Below are 19,904 nucleotides of genomic sequence, written 5' to 3'. Positions count from 1 at the left end.
GTGCTTGAGGGCAAGATGAAAGAGATTCTTCTCCCAGTCACCGAAACAGGATGGTGGAGGTGGCTGTCCAGAAATGATGATGATGATGATGATGATGATGATGATGATGATGATGATGATTGTTCTGACGGGGTAAATGACTGTAAGGTGCTCTGAGGCAAGATGAGGGATATTGTGCTACAAAGAAGGGTCATCTCTCAGGATGAGTGAAACATTTTCAGGCAGGCTAATGAGGATCATGTTCCAGACAGTGTGTCTACGAACTTGCTTCCAGGGAGGGTGATGCAGTTGGTGCTGCTAACTATGATGAAGTACATCACTCTCCCAGGCAGAAAGGAGAGTGAGAATCGCTCCTAGGCAGGATGATGGACACTGTGTTCCCTGACAGGATGACAGAGACAGCCTTTCTAGGCAGAATGACATTTTTTTTTTTCTTGCTCGCAGTCAGGATGGCAAAGAAATCAATCTCAGCAAGGAATCCTAGACTGTGCCCCAGGGCAAGAAGTAGGGGATCGTATTATCAGGCAGAGTGACAAAGAGGTTGCCCCAGAACAAATTATGGAAATCACATTCCCAGAAGGAGAATAGAGGTGATGATCCCATGTGGGAAGAACACGATTGCTCTCCAAGGATAAGTCGAAGATCTTCCTCTAGGCCGAGTGAAGGAGATCACGCTCACATATAGGATGATGGGGATTGCATTCCCAGGCATCATGAAAGAGGTGGCCCTCTAGGCAGGAGATTGCACAGAGCATCCATAGGCATGCAGGATGACCGATATTGTGCTGCCAAGCTGGAAGACTGAGGTGCTCTCCATGGCAAAGTGGTAGGGATGGTGTTCCATGGCAGGAGGACAGGGAACATGATACCAGGAAGAATGAGGGAGAAGACACTACAAGGCATGAGTCAGAGACCGAATTCCAAGGCAGGTGAAGGAGAACATGCTCCCAAGAAACATGAAGGACATAGCGCTCGCAGGCAGTTCAGCAGATCCCGCACACCACTGAAGCACGATGGAGATCTCATTCCAAGGCAAGATAAATCAGGTGGTGTTCCCAGGAAAGCTGAATAAAATACACTCACAGGCATAATGAAGGACACAGCGCTCTCAGGTAGGATGAAAGGTATTGTGGTCCTAGAAAGGATGACAGTGACTGCTCTAGCAGGAAGGATGACAGAGCAGGTGCTCCTACACAGGATAAGGGATATTGGACTCCTTGGCAACATAAAAGAATGGCTCTTTCAAGTAGGATGATGTAGTTTGTGTCCCCAGGCAATGGTGCATATCGTGTTCACTGGCAGGCTGCCTTTACAATGCTTCCTGCCACAAAGATGGAGATATTGCTTCCCCCCCTGAAGGACGGAGATGATGCCTCCAAGCAAAGTGATGGAGAGCATTCCCAGGTAAAACAAAAGAAATCACTTTACCATAAAGCGTGATGGAGAGGACACTCCCAAATAGGATGAAGGAAATCATGCTCTGAAATAAGATGACCAAAACCACTGTCCCAGGCTGGCTTTTGGAGTTCATGCTCTAAACAGGATAACGTTTATCACACTCCTAGGCAGGGTGACGGATATCATGCTGTAAAGCAGGATTAAGGAGACTACTTGCCCAAGTGGATCAAGGAGACCATGCCCCCAGGCAGGATGATGGAAACAGGGCTACAAAGAGACTGACAAAGTAGGCACTCCCAGGCATGAGGATGACAATAATGCTTCCAGGCAAATTAACAGATTCGGCCTTCCAAGGCAGGATGGCTGATATTGCATTACCAGACAGGAGGACAGAAATGGTGCTCCAAGGCAGAATAAGGGAGATTATTCATCCTGCCAAGAGGAAGCAGTTGGCACTCCCAGGCAGAACGACAGAGATGGTGGTTCCAGGCAAGAGGAGGAGGGCCATACTTCCAGGCAAGATGAGGGAGACAACACTCACAGGTAAGATTCTGGAAAAGATGCTCCCAGGTAAAATGACTGATACAGACTTCCTAGGCAGGATGCTAGTGATTGTGCTCTGAGGCTGGATTACCATGATTGCTCCACAAGGGTAAATGACTGTACGTCACTCCGTGGCAGGATGTGAGATATGGTGCTATCAGGTAGTATGAGGAAAACGCTGCCAGACAGGTTGGCAGCATCATGTTCCAGACAGTATGTCTCATACCTCGTTTCCACGCTGGATTACCCTGTAGTTCCAAAATAGGATGAAGGACATCACTCTCCAAGGCAGGACAAGGGAGAAGCACTCCTAAGCCAGATGAAAGAGATAGTGCCCCCTGGCAGGATGATAGAGGTGGCCTTTCTAGTCATGATGACAATTTCTTTCTCCCTGACAGTATGAGGCAGAAGGCACTGTCAGGCAAGAGTTGTAGTCTTCACTCCAAGGTGGGAAGTAGGAGATCATGATCCCGGTCAGGGTGCCAAAGTGGGTGCTCACAGGCAAAATGATGGAAATCACATTCCCAAAAGGAGAAAATGCTCCCAGGCATGAAGACCAGGATTGCTCTGCCAATTAATATGTTGGAGATCCTCTTCTAGGTAGAATGACAGAGATCACGCTCCCAGGCATGTTGAGGGAAAGTGCATTTCAAGGCATCAAGAAACAAATCCCCCTTACAGGCAGGAAGACAGAGCCAGCACTTCCACGGACGATGGAAGAAATAAGGCCTCCAGGCAGGGGGACCTCCACAATACTCCTCGCCAGGCAAAACGGTGGATATAGTGCTCCCAGGGAGTAAACCCGAGACGGCACCTAATGGCCAGGTTGATGAATATGGTGTTCCAAGGCAGGGTGACATGTAACACGATACCAGAAATGGAGACGTTGAAGGAGTTCCCAGGCAGGATTTCGAGACTGAGTTCCCCCAACAGGTTGAAGGAGATGATGGTCCCAGGCAGAAAGCAGGACATAGGGCTTCTGGGAAGTATGAAAGAAACGTCACACCAAGGGAGCATGATGGAGTTCATAACTGACAGGAGAAGATAGTCAGTGCTCCTAGTCAGTTTGAAGGAAATAGGACGCCCAGGCCTAATGAAGAACTTGTAGCTCTCAGGTAGGGTGAATGATACCTTGCTCTCAGAAGGGATGATGGAGACTAAATCTCAAAAAGGATGGTGGAGAAATGGCCCCTACAGTGACATTGCGCTCCTCGGCAAAATAACAGAATGGCACTTTCAGACAGGATGATGGGGTTTGTGTCCCTAGGTAAGAGTGGATATCATGTTCCCATTCAGTATGCAGATGCCATGCTCCCCACCACAATGACGGAGCTTGAGCTCCTACCCTGAAGGATGGAGGTCATGCCCCAGTAAGCACTCCCAGGTAAAAGAACAGAAAACATGTTCCCACAAAGTATGAGGGAGAGGATGCTCCCAAGTAGATGAAAGAAATAGCACTCCTAGGAAGGATGACAAAAAACACAGTTCCATGGTGGATGTTGGGGATCGTCATCTGAACAGGATGAAGAGCATGCTTCCAGACAGGATGACAGATCATGCTATAAGGCATGATGAAGGACACTGAACTCCTTCAGGTCAAGAGGGAGAGGGAGACCATCCACCCAGGCAGGATGACAGATATGGCTCTCCCAGGGCGAAATGTCGATAAAGACCTCTGAAGCAGGATGAGGGACATTGCACTGCCAGGCAAGATGAGAGAAATGGTGCCCTAAGGTAGAACGCGGGAGATGGTGGTTTCTGCCAGGATGAAAAGGATTTGGTCCTCCTGGGCAGAATGACAGAGTTGGCGGTTCCTTGCAAGATGAAGGGGACCATTCTTCCAGGCAAGATCAAGGAGACGTGTTCCCAGGCAAGGTGTTGGGGAAGATGCCCTCTGGTGGGATGATGCAGACGGCAATCTGAGGCAGGATGGTGGAGACTGCATTTTCTGGAAGGACGAATAAGCACCCCCATGCAGGATTCGTAGATGACTCTCCATGGCAGGATGAAAGAGATCATTGTCCCAGGTACAGAGGCAAGAAGAGGCTGATGGTGTTCCCAGGCAGGATGATGGTGATTGCTCTACCAGGATCAATGACCATAAGGCACTCTGAGGCATGATTAGGGATTTTATGCTACCAGGTAGGGTGGCCACAACAGCACTCCCAGGAAGGTTGATGGAGATTGTGTTACATACAGTACATCAGAGAATTACTACCAGGCACGATGATTGTTGGTGCTCCTAAGCATGATGACTGGTCATATTTCTCCCAGGCAGGAAGAAGGAGAATGCTCCCAGGCAAGAAGACATGGATTGGTGCCCCCGTAAAGAGGACAGAGACAGTGTTTCTAGGTATGGAGATGGTTTTGCACTCCCAGTAAGTATGATGGAGTAGGGACTTTCAGGCAGGAATCATAGTGTGTTACACAACAGGAAGTAGGAGATTCTGCTCCCAGATGGGATGACAAAGAGGGCACTACCAGGCAAAATAATGGAAGTCAATTTCCCAAAAGGATAAGAGAAATGACTTTCCCTACAGGGACACTGAGATCCATGCCCAGGAACTACGTTGGAAATCTTCCCTGAGGCAGAATGACAAGATTGTGCTCCCAGGCATGATGAGGGAGGTTGCAATCCCAGGCACGAGGAAGGAGATCACCAATCCAGGCAGGCAGAAGGAGAGGGCACTTTGAAGGAGGATGAGAGATCACCCATGGAGGAAGGATGACGTACAAATGATTTCTAGGCATACAGGATGACAGATATAGTGCTTCCAGGTCGGGTTACTGAGATGGTCCTCCATGGCATGTTCATGGAGAAGTCGTTCCAAGATAGAATTACAGGGACTATGATAACAGGAAGGATGACATAGAAGGCTCTCACAGCCAGAATGTCAAAAGCAGAATTCCCAGGCTGGTTGAAGGAAATCATATTCTTAGACAGGAGGAGGTACGTGGTGTTCCCAGACAACAGGACAGACATGGCACACTAAGGGAACACGATAGGTTCACACTCTGACAAACTAAGTTAGATGGCACTCCCAGGCAGGTAGGAGGAAATCACCCACCCAGGCAAAATGAAGGACACAGCGCTTTCAAGTAGGATGAATGATATGCTCCCAGGCAGGGTAACAGAGACTGCACATGCATGATACAGGACGGTAAAGGCATTCCCACAGAGGATAAGGGATATTGCGCTCCTAGGCAGGATGCCAAAAAACGACACTTGGAGGTCGGGTGGCAGAGGTTGTGACCCCAGGAAATGGTGGATATCATGGTCCTGAACAGGATTCAGATACCATGCTCCCCACCACGATGACAGAAATGACTCCTCCAACCTGAGAGATGGAGATCGTGTCACCAGAAAAGATGAAGGAAAAGTCCCTCCAAGGTAAAACAACAGAAATCGCATTCCCAAAAAGAACGGTGGGTCAGGATGCTCCCAGGTACGATGAAGTACATGACGCTCTCAGATAGGATTGCCTGAAGTCACACTCCCAGGCCGGATGTCAAAAATCGTCTCAACGGACTGATGTAGATCATGCTTCCAGGAAGGGTGATAGAGCCCACACAGCGTGGCAGGAAGAAGGAGTCTGCACGGCAGGAAGATCAAGATCACATACTCATGCAAGATGAAGGATGCCGCATTCCAAGGCAAAATGACAGAAAATACCCTCCAAGGCAGCATGAGGGGTATTGTGCTAAAAGGCATGATAAGAGAAGATTTTCTCCAAGGAAAAGAAGAGGGATGGTGCCTCCTGCCAGGATGACAGATATGGTGCTGCCAGGTAGGGTGATTAAGATGGTAGTCACAGGCAAGATAAAGTGGAGTTATCCACTCAAGGCAGGATGAGGGATACACGCTCCTAGGGAAGATGTTGGAAAAGATGCTCCCTGGAAGGATAACGGACATGGCTCTCTGTGACATGATATGGAGATTTCACTACTAGGAGGAATTACAGATACGCACTTCCAGGTAGGATTCGTAGATGGCACTCAAAGGCAGGATTAAAAGAGCAATCTCCCAGGCACTGAAGTAGAGTGTTGGAGATGGTGCTCCCAGGCAGAATGAGGATGATTGTTCTAACAGCTTGAATGACTGTAAGGTGCTCTGAGGAAAAAGAGGGATATTTCACTACCAGGTAGGTAGGATGGCTGAAATGGCGTTTCCAAGGCAGGGTCGCTTACATCATGTTCCAGGCAGTATGCTTGAGAACTTGTTTCCAGGCAGGATGATGCAGCTGGTGCTCCAAAGCATGAAGAAGGCCATCGTTCCCCGAGGCAGGAGGAGGTAGAAGCCCTCCTAGCAGGATGACAAAGATGGTGCTTGCTGGCAGGATAACAACGCAGCCTTTCTAGGCAGTGTGATGGTTTCTTGCCCCCAGTCAGTATGAGGGAGAAAGTCCTCTCAGGTAAGAAGCATCAACTGCACTCCAGAAAGGAAACTAGGAATTCATGCCGCGATTCAGGATGAAAAGAGGGCACTCCCAGTCAAGATATTGGGAATCACCTTCCCTAAAGTAGAATGGACATGACTATCCCAGGAAGGAAGACTGAGATGGCTCTCTCAGGCATTTGTCAGAGATCTTCCTCTCGTCAGAACAGCAGAGACTGTGCTACTGGACGTGATGAGAGAGACTGTGTTCTCAGGCATCCTGAAGGAGATGCGTCTTCCAGTCAGGAGGACCGAGGCAGTACTTACAGCAGGATGAGTAACATCAAGCCTCCAGGCAGGAGGACATACAAAGCACTCCCAGGCAGGCGTGATGACAGATACAGTACTGCCAGGCAGGTGTACCGAGATGGCGCTCCGTGCCAAAATGATGGAGATGGTGTTCCAAGGCAGGGTGATGGCAAATATGATATCAGGAGAATGATGTAGGGGGCACGCCCAGGCAGGCAGGAGATCAGAGACTGGGTTCCCAAGCCAATTGAAGGAGATCATGCTCCCAGGAAGGATGGATTCTGTGCTCCAAAGGAGGATGAGGATTGCACTCCTCGGCAAGTTAAGTGACACAAATCTCCCAGGTATGATGAAAGAGAAGGTGGCCCAGGCATGTTGAAGGAGATAATGCTCCCAGGGAGGAGGAGGATGGAGATCCTGGTCCATGGCAAGATGATGGGGCAGTGTTCAAAGTCAGTGTGGTGGGGAACACGATAGCAGTAAAGGTGAGGTGAAATGCACCCCAAGGCAGGACATCGGATGCTTGGTTCCCAGGAAGGTTGACGGAGGTTTTGCTCGGAGGTAGGCTGAAGCATACTGTGCTCCCAGGAAGCGCAACAGACACAGCAGACCAAGAGAGCATGATGAAGAGCCTGCTCCAAGGCAGGATATGGTAGACTGCCCTCCAAGCAGCTCTAAGGAAATCATCCTGCCAAGCATGATGGAAGACACAGCACCCTGAAGTAGAGTGAATGAAATTGTGCTGCCAGCCAGGATGATGAAGAAAGCGCTCCAACACAGGAAAAGGGATAGTGAGCTCTAAGGAAGGATGACAAAATTGTGTTCCTGGGCAGGATGATGGAGTTATTGTCCCCAGGCAACGTTGGATATCATGTTCCCTGGCAGAATGCGGATACCTGGCACCTTGCCAGGATGATGGAGATGGCACTTCCAACCTGTCAGGCGGAGATGGTGTCCAAATCCAGGGTGATGGGGATGGAACTGCAAGATACAACAACACATATCACATTCCCAAAAGACTTATGGAGGAGACGCTCCCATGTAGGATTAAGGAAGTCTCACTTTCAGGTATTATGATCAAAATAACACTCCCAGGCTGGATGTCAGAGATCTTCCTGTAATCAGGATGACGTACATCGTGCTCCAAGGCAGGGTGACAGAGAACACGCTGTAAAGCAGGATGATGGAGACTGCCCTCCCAGGAGGAGCAGAGGGACCACACACACAGGGAGGATGATGGATTTGTCACCCCCAGAAGGATGACAAAGAAGGTGCTCCCAGTGAGGATGATGGTAATGGAGCTCCCAGACAAAAGGACAGAAAATATCCCTTATCCAAGCCAGGATAAGGGATAATGCACTCCCAGGCATGATGAGAGAAACACCGCTCCAAGGAAGAAAGAGATAGGTTGTGTTTCCTACCAGGATGACAGAGTTGGTGCTACCAGACCTGATGACAGAGATGGGGGTGCCAGGCAAGAAGAAGGGGATCACACGTCCAGGCAGGATGAGAGAGATGTGCTCCCAGGCAAGGTGGTGGAGAAGATGATCTCTGGCTGGATGACAGAGGTGGTCTTCCTAGGCAGGGTGATGGTAACATTGGTCACAGGCAGGACAACGACGATTACTCTACCAGGGTAAGAGACCATAAGGTGTTTGTTACAAGACAGGCTGAGTGATATTGTGCTACCAGGGAGAATTACTGAAACAGTGATCCCAGGAAGGATGAAAGAGACCATGTTCCAGAAAGCATGTCAGAGAACATGCTTCTAGGCGGGATGATGGACTTGGAGTCCCCAGGCATGTGAAAGACAATCACTATAACAGGCAAGATGAGGGGGAAATTCTCCTAGGCGAGATGACAGAGATAGTGCTTCCTGAGCGGATGCCATATACAGCCTTTCAAGGCAGGACAAGGGTTTATCACTCCCAGTCACTATGACACCGAAGTGACTCTCCGGCAGGAACTGGACTGTGCTGCATGGTGCGGATTGGGAGTTTATACTCCCATAAAGGATGACCATGATGATGTTCCCAGACAAAATGACGTGAATTAGATTTCCAAAAGGAGAACAGAGATGATATTCTCCCAGGCAAAAAGACTGAGATCACTCTCCCAGAACATATGTCAGAGATCTTCCTCAGGCCACAATGACAGAATACATGCTTCCAATCATGAGAGGGAGATTGATTTCCATGGCATGATAAAGGATATGGCCTTTCCCAGAAGGAGGACGTACTCAGCACTTTTAGGAAGACAGGATGACAGGCATACTGCTCCCAAGGCAGTAGGACGCATACAGACTTAATGGCAGGATGATGGAGATGGCATTCCACGGCAGCATGATGGAGAAAAGGATACTAGGAGGGATGATGTAGAAGGTGCTCCCACACAGGATGTCAGAGACTGAGTCCAAGACAGGGGAAGGAGATGGGGCAACCGGTGATCCCTGGCAACAGATGGAGATGGCGTTCTGAGGCAGGATGACAGGGAACAGCATACCAGGAAGGATGACTTAACGGGTGCTCCTAGGCAGGATGTTGATGACTGAGACCAAGGCAGGTTGAAGGAGATCATATGACCAGGCAAGATAAAGGACATGGTGCACCAAGGGAGCATGACAGAGATTGGGCTCTGAGGCAGGAAAAGGTAGAAGGCACTCCCAGACAGGTGGAAGGAAATCACAGTCTCAGGATCATGAGGACACTGCTCTCTCAGGTAGGATGAAGGATATGCTTCTCTAGGCAGGATTATGGGGATGACACTCACAAAAAGGATGATGGACAAGGTGCTCCTACACAGGATAAGGGATATTGCTCTACTATGCATGTAGCAAAAGGACGCTTTCAGGAAGGATGGTGGAGTTTGTGTCCCAAGTTGTTGGTGGATATCCTGTTCCCTGGCAGGATGCAGAGACCAAACACCCTGTCACAATGACAGAATGGCATTTCCACCCTGAAGGATGGAGATCGTGCCCCATGCAGGCTAGTGGAGATGGCACTCCCAGGTAAGACAAAACAAATCATGTGCCTCTCCCCCGCAAAAAAAAAAAAAAAAAAAAAAAAAAAAAAAAGACGATGGAGAGGGCAGGGCACTCCAAAATGGGATAAAGGAAATCATGCTCTCAGGTTGGATGACTGAAAAGAGGCTCCCAGACTGGAAGTTGGAGATGGTCCTATAAATAGGATGATGTACATTTTGCTCCCAGGAAGGGAGACAGAGAGCATGCCGAAAAACAGGATGAAGGTGACTACCCTCACTCGTGGCCACACAACCAGGAAGATTGATGGATATGGTGCTGTCAGGCAAAAAGGCATATAAGGACTTCCAAGCAGGATGAGTATATTGCACTACAAGGCAAGATGAAAGAAACGGTGCTCCAAATGAGATTCAGCTTCCTGCCAGCATGACATATTTGGCACTCCTGGACAGGATGACAGAGTTGGAGGTCCCAGGAAAGATGGAGGCGACTCTTCTTCCAGGCACGATGAGGGAGACAGGCTCCCAGGGAAGATGTTGGCAGAAATGTTCGCTGGAAGGATGACAGAGTTGGCATTCTGAGGCAAGATGATGGAGATCACACTCCCAGGAAGGGTGAGGGATACGTGCTCCAGGCTGGGCTGTAAGAAAATGTCCCAGGGCAAGAAGAAAGAGATTATCCTAAATTCAACCAAGGCAGAATGAGACAGATGTGCTCCCAGGCAAGATGCTGGAGAAGATGCTCCCTGGCAGGATGTCAGAGATGACCTTCCTAGGCAAGATGTGGGGATAAACCTCCAAGGAAGGATGACAAAAGAACTCCCAGGCAGGAACCATAGACAGAACTCCAGGTCAGGATGAAACACATCCTTCTCCCTGGCACCCAGACAGGATGATGGAGGCAGATCTCCCAGGCAGTATGAGGATGATTGCTCTAGCAGTGTAAACGACCATAAGGCGCTCTGAGGCAAGATGAAAGGTATTGTGTTACCAGGTAGGACGACTGAAATGGAGCTCCTGGGCAGGATGATAAGGATTGTGTTCCAGACAGTATGTCTCAGAACTTGCTTTCAGATAGGATGATGCATTTGGAGCTCTTAATTATGACTGGCATTGCTATTTCAAGCAGAATGAGGTAGAACTGCTCCTAGGCAGGCTGGTGGAGACTGTGTTCCCTGGCAGGATGACAGAGGCAGCCTTTCTAGGCATAACGATGGTTTCTTGCTCTCGGTCAGTATTAAGGAGAAGGCACTTTCAGGTAGGAATTGTGGACTGTGCTCCAGGGTGGGAATGAGGAGAACATGTTACTAGGTACGATTAGAAAGAGGGAGCTCCAAGGCAAGATGATGGAGATCTGTTCCCAAAAGGATAAAGGAGACAATGATCCCATTCAGGGCGACCAAGAATGCTCTCCAAGATAATAAATTGGAGGTATCCCTTCAGACAGAATTACAGAGATCGTGCTTGTAAGAAGGATTATGGGATTGCATTCCCAGGCTAAATGAAGAAGAGGACCCTTCGAGGCAGGAGGATGGATACAGGACTCCTAGGCAGGCAGGATGTCATATATTGTGCTGCCAGACCAGAGTATAGACATGGTGCTCCATGGAAAGATGATGGAGACTGTATCCCAAGCCGGGATGATGGGGAACATGATACCAGCAAATATGACATAGAAGGCACTCCCAGGCAGGATGTCAGCGACGGACTTCCCAGGCAGGTTTAAGGAGATTGTGCTCCCAGATAGGATGAAGGAAGGGTACAGCACTCAGAGGCAGTACAGCAGAGACAGCAATGTAGGGGAGCATGATGTGGATCATGATCAGAGGCTGGCTAAGGTAGATGGTGCTCCCAGGAAAATTGAAGGAAATCGCACTGCAAAGTATAATGAAGGGCAAGGCGCTTTTAGGTACGATGAATGATTTCATGCTCTCAGGCAGGATAATAAGGATGAGCTCACAGAAAGAATGATGGAGAATGCACCGCCACACAGGATAAGAGATTTTGCACTCCTACACAGGATGACAAAATGGTGATTTCAGGCAGGATGAGGTAGTTCATATCCCCAGGCAATGGTGGATAACGTGATCTCAGGCAGGTTGAAGATACCATGCGCACCACCATTATGATGTACATGGCGCTTCCAACATGAAAGACAGAGATCATAGCTGCAGGCATGGTGACAGAGATGGCACCCCAAGGTAAAACAACAAAAATCGCATTCCAAAAAAAAAAAAAAAAAAAAGACTAGGGACAGGAACTCCCAATTAGGATGAAAGAAATCAGGCTACCAGGCTGTATGCCAGACTTCATCCCCTATACAAGATATCATAGGTTGCACTCCCAGGAAGTATGACAGAGATCACACTGGAAAGCAGAATGAAGGAGACTGTCCTCCCAGGAGGATCAGGGATACCTCACATTCATGCAGGATGAAGGATACAGTGCTCCCAGGATGATGACATAGACAGTGCCAGCAAACATGACAACCACAATGGTGCTCCCAGGAAAAATGGTGGAAATGGCCTTCAAGGCCATTCAACGTGAGTGATGGATACTGTGCTACCAGGCAGAATGAGAGAAACAGTGGCTGAGAGCAGAATGAGGGAGGCCTTGCTTCCTCTCTGAATGATGGAGTTGGCACTCCCAGGCAGGATGACAGAAATTTAGGTCCCAGGAAAGATGTAGGGGACCACTATTCTTGGAAGGAGTAGGGACTTGCATTCCTAGGCAAAATGCTGGAGAAGATGCTTTCTGGAAGGATGTCCCAAGGTGTCCTTCCTAGGCAAGATGATGGAGATCGGGCTCCCAGGGAGATGGAAAGATAAATATTCCCAGCAAGATTTGGTAGACGATGCTCCAGGGGAAGATGAAAGAGAATCTTCTTGCAGGTACCAAGGCAGGAATAGGGAGATGGTGGTCCGATGTAAGATAAAGGATTTAAATTACGTGTTTCTCATTCAATTAGCAGATATGGATTTTCCACAGATTGCCAGATGCACAGATGGCTACCAACGTGTGACAGGTGAGTTGGGGTGATTCATTATTTCCAGCTGGGCTCATTTCAGTAGGAGTGTCTCTATTATTGCCTAATAACTAAGAATCACAACACCCAAATCAAGCAAACATAAATAAAATTATATGGCCAGTCACATCAGTGGTGTTACCCACGTTCATCATTTGTTTCAAGCTTGCATTGGTCTTCACTCCCTACCTCTTTTGTACTGTTCATGCAGTATCCTTCTAAGACAGAACACTGATTTGATTCAAGAGCAAGGAACACTTTGTGTTCAATAATTAATTAAAAATAAACAGATTTAAGCACGGTATAAAGAGTATACTGGAATTGTGTTTTCTCTGTAAAACAACATTTGACAATTTCCCTGTCACTTATAAATTAATGAGACCAGAAGTTTTTTTTTTTTTTTTTAGAAGACTTTTATTTCCTTTTAGAGAGACACAGACAGCGTGTGTGTGGAAAAGGCAGAGAGGGAAGAGAAAGAGAGAATCCCAAGCAGGCGCTATGCTGTGAGCACAGAGCCTGATGCAGGTCTTGAACTCATGAAACCATGATCTCATGACCTGATCCAAAATCAAAAGTTGGAGGCCTAACCAACTGAGCCACCTAGGAGCCCAATACCAGAGTTTTTTGTTTTTTGTTTTTTGTTTTTTCTCGCTTGTATGTAAACTTCACGTTAAGTAACACTCAGTAACCAATTTATATGGACTTTGACTCTAATATGTACTATCAGTATGTGCTAGTGCAGCTTTGGGGAAACAAATTTTGTAAGACTAATCTAATTCTCCCCAGTACTGTACCATTCAAAACCACAAACAAACCTTGGAGGAGCCATGAAACTTGTCTAATCTCCATGAACTTGAGGTAATATGATGTGAAAGATTTCATCAGCATGGTTGGAAGCATGGCATCAAAGACAAGATACTCAGTTTTGCCAATGCTAGAAATGTAGAGAAAAACTCAAATAAGGCCAGATGGCAAAAAAAAAAAAAAAAAAAAAAAAAAAAAAAAAAAAAAAGGTCGCAGGACAAAATAATGGTTCCATAGGAAGAATCTAGTGGAGGGTTGCTATAAAGATAATTGATCAGATGAGAAAATAATCTATTTACTTTTATTGATTGAGAGCTAAACAAGGGCAAAGTGACAACATTTTAAGAAAGTAAACCAGATAATGTGAAAATCCATTCAAACTTTGATATGGTGGTGATTAGTTCAAAACATTCTGATGGACAAATTTATTCATCACACATATGTGTGAAGATTAGATAGCCATCTCTCTGTTAATTTGGCTTGTTTGAAAGCAGATAGATAAATGCACTTATTTGAGGATGCTTCCTGGATGGTTAAGCTTTCACCTTCAGCTCAAATCATGATCTCATGGTCCATGAGTTCAAGCCCCATATCTGACCCTTGCTGACAGGTCAAAGTCTGGACCTTACTTTAGATTATGTATTTCCTGCTCTTCTGCCCTTCCCCCATTCATTGTTTCTCTCTCCCCTGTCTCTCTCTCTTTCTCTCTCCATGTCTCCCTCCATCTCTCTCTCTCTCTCTCTCTCTCTCTCTCTCTCTCTCTCTCTCTCACACACACACACACACACACACACACACACACACACACACACACACACACACAGATGGAGACGCACACGCACACGCACACACACACACTCCAAAAATTAATTTTAAAAATAAATAAATAAATAAACATTTAAAAAAGAAAGAAAGAAACTAGGTGCAAGTTTGGCTGAGTCAGTTAAGCATCTAACTTCAGCTCAGGTTATGATCTTATGGTTCATGAGTTCTACATCAGCATCAGGGTCTGCGCTGCAGCTCAGAGTTTGAATCTTGCTTGGGTTCTGTGTATCCATGTCTCTCTGCACCATCCGACCTTGTGCTCTCTTACTCTCTCTCTCCCTCTTTCTATCTTTCTATATTTCAAAAAAATAAGCATAAAACTCTCTTAAAATGTTTTTAATGTTTATTCATTTTGCACAGAGAGACAGAGACACAGCATGAGCAGGGAAGGGGCAGAGAGAGAGAGAGAGAGAGAGAGAGAGAGAGAGAGAGAGGGAATCTGAGGTAGGCTTCATGCTCTGAGCTGTCAACACAGAGCCTGACATGGGGCTCGAATTCACAGACCATATGATCATGACCTGAGCCAAAGTCGGACACTCAACCACTGAGCCACCCAGGCTCCCCAAAACAGAAAACCCTTATAACAATAAATAATTTTAGGCAGGCAACATAAAACAATCTTCTGCTTTTTACTTGATTTCACAGGGCAGTGACTACATATACATTGGATTTTCATGGTTTTATCTATGGCCAGTAACAGCAGCTCATTTCGGGGAAACTAAAAATATCAGGGACAAAATATATTCTTAAGAGCAAAAGGGAAACTTAGAAACCTAAAGTTGTTTTCCTAAAGTTGTATATTTGCTTAAAATTCGTGGATATCAAATAATATTACGTGATAGCCATAGTAACACATGTAAAGTTCACCATTTCTACCTTTGCTCTTCTAAATGTGGAATAATAAGTTATCGGGCCTTACAGAACAACTGCTGTTTATTTGGGGTGCTTTCCCTTATCTGTCTTCTATATCACTGATATGTCCTTCCACATGCCATCTTCTACAGGTGATTCCGTCTAGTGTTTTTTTTTTTTTTTTTTTTTTTTTTTTTACTTTTCAGCTATTATCTTCTTGAACTCTGATTTTGTGTGTGTTTGCTATCTCTTAATTAAGGGTCTCACTTATTTCTTCCCTTTTCTCTGCAGCCCGGCAAGCATCTTGACCATCATTAATTTATATTCTTTATTTAATTGAGGCACAATGCTTACCTCTGTTTCAGGTCTTTTCTGGGTTTTTTATTGTTCTTTCTTTTGGAGCATATTTCCCTGTCTCTCAATTTTGCTTACCTTTCTGCATTTGTTTCTATAGATGAGGCAGAGCAGCTACTCCTCCTACACTTGAAGGAATTGTCTTATATATGATTGTCCCCCTGGGTAGACTCTGTGTGCTAGTTGGTGACATTGGCTGGCTGGCTGAAGCCGTGGCTTGCATGGACTGGGGATCCTGGGGCTTTCTACATAGCAGGCGCCCTGTCAGGATAGTTAAAGCTGAAGTGAATGCAGACTGGGGTGTCCTAGGATTCTGTGTGTTGAGGGTACCCTGGCAGGACAGCTGAAGCTGAAATGATTGCAAGGTGAGGCATGCTGGGGTGCTGTGTATAGGTGCCCTGTACAGGGTGGCTAGAACGTAAGCAGTCTGGGGGTCAGGTTGTCCTTGATCTCTCTATGCAGACGGTTCCTGGGCAAGATAGGTGAAGCTAAAGTAGATACAAGCTGAAGGCACCAGGGGCTGTACATGCAGAGGATACCTTGCCAATATAGTTGAAGCTGAAGTGGATATAAACTAGGGTGTACCAGGACTTTCCACTGAGAGGGTGCCCTGAAGGGGCCGTGGGAGCTGAGGTGGGTTGCAGTCCAGGAATGGCTCTTTTTATATGCTAGTTCCCCTTTAAAGTGTATTGTTTAAGGGGGGAAAGCATGTCATGGGTGTGTGTGTGTCCAGTGCAATTGGGGCTGGTGTGTATTGTGTGCCTGGAACTTACTGAGGCAGCAGGCCAGCTACAGCAACTGGACCCTGCTGTGGTCTATGCTTTTAAGGTGGATGGAGAATGTGGGGCAGCTTGGTGGCTCAGTGGATGGAGTATCTGACTTCAGCTAAGGTCATGATTTCACAGTTCATGAATTTGAGAACCACATTGGGCTTGATGCTGTCAGTGTAGAGCCTTTCCTGAATCTTCTGTCCCTCTCTTTCTGCCCCTGATCTGCTTGTATTCTCTGCTTCTCAAAAAGAGGTAAACATTAAAAAAATGTGGATGTAAAATGTAACCCTGCCATTCTCCCATCTCTATGACCCAGAGAGAACTTCTGTGGCTCCTCTGTCGTTGACAGAGTTCTAATGCTCTCTTTTATATGACAGTTGCTCTTTTCAAACTGCAGGGTTGTGTTTTGTTTTTTTCTTTCTTTCTTTTTTCGGCCCAAAGACAGAGTAGTCTGTTCCTGGTCCTTCCCCAGCTGCTCTTGGCAACGTTAGGGGTGAGTGTTTCCTTTGTTACTGTCTCTCTGTCTTGCTGTTGTCTTTCAATTTTCTATGTTTTGTTAGGCACAATCTGTGCAGTCAGTCCTCAGCTCCTCAGGAGGAATTGTTATATCAATGGGTGCAATCCCCAGGGAGCTGGACAAACTGGAAGTACACCGTCTGGCTGGTTCACTAGAAATGGATTCAGGGAGTTCAGGAACAAGAGCACCTAGCTCCAGGGGACCCAAAAAAGGTGAGTTTTGGCTACCCATTACTGACAAGATCGCAATTCAAAGGAACTAGTGGAGGTGAAACAAATGGGAAATTTATTCAGAAGCTGACACCAGAAATGCAGCAGACTCACATCAACGACTCTCTCTAACGTGCTGAAAATACTTCCGGGTTTATGTAAGGAAAATGTGGGACAAAAAGAGGTAGGCATACACAGGTGGTCACTAAGGTCAGGTTGGTCATTGTCTTGGGCTTGAGGGTGGAGTCTTATTGGCTCAGGCAATCCTTATTGCTAGAGCGGTAGATTCACTTCCCATTAAGTGATACTTTGCTTTCAGGATCCTGAATTAAGAGATAAGCTGAGGGTGGGGAGGGGGCGCCTGGGTGGCTTGGCTAATTAAGCATCCTACTTCAGTACAGGTCATGATCTCATGGTTCATGGGTTCATGCCCCGCAATGGGCTCTGTGCTGACAGCTTAGAGCCTGGAGCCTGTTTCAGATTCTATGTCCCCTGCTATCCCTTCCCGTCCCCCCCTTGTGCTCTGTCTCCCTCTGTCTCAAAAATAAAGAATCATAAAGAAGGAGAGAAGCTGGAAAGAAAAAGTTAATCAATTGGAAAGTTTAAGGTCAATCTGGAGGTAGTTGGAATCTTCTTTCACCTTGGAGGAGTTGAGTTCAACGCCTTCCTACACAGCCATCTTGAACCGAAACTAGAATAGGGTCCCTCTGAATCCTATTTTGATTGGGGAAAGTTTGGGAGAAATCCAAGGAAGGAGACAATACAAGCAAGGAATCTGCCAGTTCTGTGTACAAATCGACATAAACACCAGTACCTCCCCTGATTACAAGCGTGGCATGTTCACAAAAAGGCATAGAAAAGGCCTTCAGATTGGAAAAAGTAAAAATAAAAACTATCTCGATTCTTTTATTTATTTATTTTTCAATTTGTATTTTGGAAAGAGAGAATGAGCAGAGACGCGGAGAGAAAGAGACAGAGAGAAAGACAGAGAGAGAAGCTTAAGCAGGCTCCATGCTTAGCACAGAGCCCCACACGGGGCTCAATCCCTTGACCATGGGACCATGACATGAGCTGCTGAACCCAGCAGTCTGGTAGTCAACTGATGGAGCCATCAAGGTGCCCTGAAAACTGCCGCGACTCTTAAATCATGGGGTTATCAACATGAAACAAATTCTAAGGGGTATACATCAGGTTTCTAGAACTCAAACATAATTAAATAAGCCCCAGAATACACGGTCAATATATACAACTCAGTTTTATTTTTATACATATGCAATGAACAATTAGAATATGAAAAGCTTTTAAAGAACCATTTAATATCACACCAAACATTGAAATACTTACATTTAAATCTAACAGCCATGCACAGGATCTGTATGCTAAAAGCCACAGAAGGCTGATTGGATCAATCAAGGAAGATATAAATAAATGGAGACATATGCCATATCTACCCATGGAAGCCTCGCTAGTAAGATGTCAATTATCAACTTGATCTAGAGATTCAACATAATCCCAGTCGAAATCCCAGGATTGTTTTGTGGATATCAGCAAGCTGATCCTAAAATGTGTGTGAAAAGACAAAGGAACTAGAACAGCCAAACAGCTCTGAAAGATAACCAATTTGGAGAACTCATGTTGCACAATTTTAAGACTTAATATAAACCTCCCGTAATCAAGGCAGTGTGATAGTGAAGAAAGATGGAGACACAGGTCAAGAGATAGAACAGAGAATCCAGAAACTGACCCCATACACAAGCATCCTCACCCAACTTCTGATAATGACATATAGCCAACCTAACACAAAAAGGGATATAGTCTTTCATCAAGTGTTACTGGAACATTTAAGTGTTCGTATGCAATAGTAATCAATGAACTAAGTAATTAATTGTTTAATTAATCGGTTCATTGATTAATTAATTAAGAGAAGACTTGACCTAAATTCATAACTTATACAAAAATTCACCCAAATGCATTATAGATGTAAGTGTAAAGTACAAAATTACAAAACGTTCATAATAAAGAAGGAGTGATGTTGATTCATTGAATCATTCAGTAAAAACTTTTGGAGCATTTAGAGTGAGACAACACAGTCTACACCTGGAGGGTCCAATAGTGAACAAAAGGAGCAAGGATCACTGTGATCTTGGTGCTTAATAGTCCAGTGGGAGGACTGACAAAGATAATGGAAATAGAAACTATGGTAGAGAATAATGAATGGGGAAAAAAAGGAAATACATCTTGGAGAGGATAGAAGAATTGGGGGAGGGGGTGTGAAATACTAGACAGGGTGAAATACTAGACACAGAGGGTCCTGCTGAAAAAGGTGTCAGTTGAATAAATACCTCAAGGAAATGAGAGAACTACCTGCTGACAGGAAGGTGATCTAGGCAGAAGGACTCATGAATTCCCCAAGGTAGGAGTGTGAACGTGTGTACTGATGGGAAGCAAGGAGGCCGGTATAGACAGAGAAACGAGGATGAGAAGAAGGAGGAATAAAGAGGTGGAGGTTGTGGGTCTAGGAGGAGAAAAAGAGGATGAGAGAGAGAAGGATGTAAAGACTGCCAGCAATAGACAAGGGGAAGCCAAATCTGGTCATACTTGTTCCTCCGCTTCACATTACTGGCTACAGTTCTTTTTATTTTTTAATTGACATTTACTAAACCGTGTCTAGACCATGAAAAGCTAATTCTACTTGTAGCAACTAATTGAAGCAAGAAAATGGAACACTTCAATGATCAATAGCAGTGTTTAAATAGGTTATGGCATGCTATGTGGCCTTTAAAATTCATAGCCCTGCAGAACATTCATGACCTAGCGAAATGCTCGTATCACTAGATGACCGGAAATGGGATTCACAGCTACACAGCTAATTTTGGTTAATGCATGTACATATACCTCTTCCCTGGCGATTATACCACAGTGTTAGAGGTGCTTACCTCCAGGG

This window comes from Panthera onca, assembly GCF_046562875.1.
Source record: "Panthera onca isolate mPanOnc1 chromosome Y unlocalized genomic scaffold, mPanOnc1 haplotype 2 h2.ChrY_unloc_1, whole genome shotgun sequence".
Classification (NCBI taxonomy): Eukaryota; Metazoa; Chordata; class Mammalia; order Carnivora; family Felidae; genus Panthera; species Panthera onca.
The sequence above is the reverse complement of the archived record's forward strand: the minus strand, read 5'-3'. Positions refer to the sequence as shown.